This window comes from Penaeus monodon, chromosome 38 (assembly GCF_015228065.2).
Source record: "Penaeus monodon isolate SGIC_2016 chromosome 38, NSTDA_Pmon_1, whole genome shotgun sequence".
Classification (NCBI taxonomy): Eukaryota; Metazoa; Arthropoda; class Malacostraca; order Decapoda; family Penaeidae; genus Penaeus; species Penaeus monodon.
Window position 1 is genome coordinate 18,112,510 of NC_051423.1, and position 2,500 is coordinate 18,115,009.

At 48.0% G+C, this 2,500-nt stretch overlaps 1 protein-coding gene across 5 annotated transcripts in view; it reads left to right on the forward strand.

Moving 5' to 3' along the window:
* The first annotated feature begins 1,193 nt into the window (after window positions 1-1,193).
* Window positions 1,194-2,500, forward strand: part of LOC119596825 (1-phosphatidylinositol 4,5-bisphosphate phosphodiesterase epsilon-1-like) — a 59,291-nt gene continuing 57,984 nt past the window's right edge. For all 5 annotated transcript variants that reach the window (XM_037946159.1, XM_037946161.1, XM_037946160.1 and 2 more), the window contains exon 1: window positions 1,194-1,489. The gene's annotated coding sequence lies outside the window, so the exon portion shown is untranslated. The remainder of the gene's footprint in view (window positions 1,490-2,500) is intronic.

Here is a 2,500-nt window from a genome sequence, read left to right on the forward strand (position 1 = left end):
ATGGAGAGAGAGAGAGAGAGAGAGAGAGAGAATTTAGCCGAAAAGCCACACAACTGCTGGCTAAGGTGTAACTTGCTTGGGGGATGAGTAATTCAGTTGGGAAGCCACTTACCACTTACTAAACAACTCGCAAGTCAGCCCAGCACGTGACCACGTCTCTTGAGTGTGTGTGTGTGTGTGTGTGTGTGTGTGTGTGTGTGTGTGTGTGTGTGTGTGTGTGTGGTGGGTGGTGTGTGTGTGGGTGTGTTTGATTTGTGTGGGTGTATTGGGTTTGTGCTTTGTGCGCGCGCGTGTTTGTGTGTATACATCATATGCATCTCTTGAATACATTTGAACACACGCAGGTACTTCCCCATTCTCCTTCCGCCAGCCCGCCCGCAGTACAAGGGAAGGTCCACTTCATGATTAATTAATCGGTTGTGTCATGAAGAGCGCCTAATTAGGATGCAGCCTTTGGGGGGGGAGGAAGGAGGAGGAAGGGATTAGGAAAGGGGGGGGGTCATTGGGCCCTCCTGGGTGGTCAAGAGACCCCCCCACGCTTGGTGGGGTCACGAAAGAGGCAAGTGCAGGAGGTGTTTCCTCGGCGGTTGCGGAGAATCGGAGGGGTTGTTGTTTCGTTGGTGTGTGTTGTTGTGTTGTGGTATCGTTCTGGTTGTGTGTGTGTCGGTGTTCGTGTGTGTGTTTTTTGTGTCTGTGTTTGTGTCGTTGTCGTTTGTTTGTCTGTGAGTGTGTTTGCTTGATTGATTGTTTGTTTATGTGCATTGTAGAATGAACGAACGTTTTGGTGATCGCTTGATAAAGAAACGGCCGATACAGCAGTGGAATATCGATGGTGGATTTAATGCTCATAACTTCCTTTTTTTATCATGTATTTTAGCTAAATTGTGTAATGAAATTGTATCGATTTTGTAAAAGCATATTAATTTGAGTTCGTAGTAACATGCTTTAGTTGCAACGTGGTTTTGCAGCAAAGTGATCCCTGCGTTTGCCAGGCTTTGCAATAACGCGTCGTGTTCCGTTGCAGCTGCAGCACCGGTGGGTAAGCGGAGGACCCCGTTTTGTGTTTAGTTCTGGCCTGCAGCAAAAAGAGGAGAGGCTGCCTCCCTCGCACTTGGCATCCCAGCTGAGGGTGGGATAAATCGAGGGAGACTGGGCGCCACCCGTACCCCTTCCTCCGCTCCCCCACACTGGCCCCCCCACCTCGACGCACGCCCACCCCCACGCCAGCACGCCCGCGCCCACGCCCACGCACGCCCTCTCGCCAGGCCCGGGGCACGCCAGTCTCTCCGCGACGGTGCCCGCCCGCGACCCGACCTTCAGCTTCGGGGTCGCCAACAGCCATTCCACGCCCACGGGACTCTACGGCCACGCCCAGACGCACGCCCACGCCCCCTCGCTAGCCCCGCCCACTACCTCCAGCTTCCTTCAGTCCCACGCGGGTTACCACGGGGCCTTCCTCGCCTCGGCGCACACGCACCAAAATGGAAAGGTCGGTGGCTCTTCGGAATACAGTAGTTCTTTGCCTCTTAATACATTCCAAGGTCAGAGTTTTTTTAATACATTTTAAGGTCAGACGCTTTTTTTCTTTTTCTTCTTCTTCTTCTTCTTTCTTTTTTTCTTTCTTTCTTTCTTTTTTAATACCTTATAAGGTCAGGCGCTTTTTTCTTTTCTTTTTCTTTTCTTCTTCTTCTTCTTCATCATCATCTTCTTCTTTTTCTTCTTCTTCATCATCTTCTTCTTCTTTCTTTCTTTCTTTCTTTCTTTCTTTTTTAATACCTTATAAGGTCAGGCGCATTTGTTGACATTCAGGGGAAGGGGGAAAGGGGGAAAAAGACGGAAATTCCGTTTGCCTGTTCTTCCTCTTCGTTTTACTTTTTATATATTTTTTTCTTAACGTATTCCTCGGGCAAAAGTCAGGCGCTTTTGTTTAACGGGACTGAACAGACCAAGGCCAGATTTGCCTAGTTTTCCTCCTTCTGACCCTTTTGTAATGCCTTCTTCGGCTTAAAACTGTCGCTTGGGGCTGCTTAAGAGTTGGATTTTTTTTTTAAATGATCATTCACTTTTATTTTGTTTCATGTTAATTTTTCCGCTTTTTTTTTTTTTTTTTTTTTTTTTTTTTTTTTTTTTTTTTTTTTTTTTTTTTTTTTTTTTTTTTTTTTTTTTTTTTTTTTACGTCGCTCTTCCAGCCAACTGTTCTCTTCCCCTCTCTTTCTTCATTCATTCTCTCTTCCCTTTCTTGTCTCATTCTCTCCTTTCCTCTTCTCTTCCTTCCACTCCTGCCTTCCTTCCTTCTCTCCTCTCCTATCAGACACTCCCTATCTCCCATCCTCCTTCCCTCTCTCCCTCCTTCCCTTCCTAGTTCCACTTGTGACAGGTAATTTCCCTTCCCTCCCTCCCTCCCCTCCCTTCCCTTCTCCCCCCCCCCCCTCTCTCTACTCCGCTCTCATCTTCGCTCGCTCTCTCGCCTCCTCCTCTCCCTCTCTCTCCTTCGCTTCTC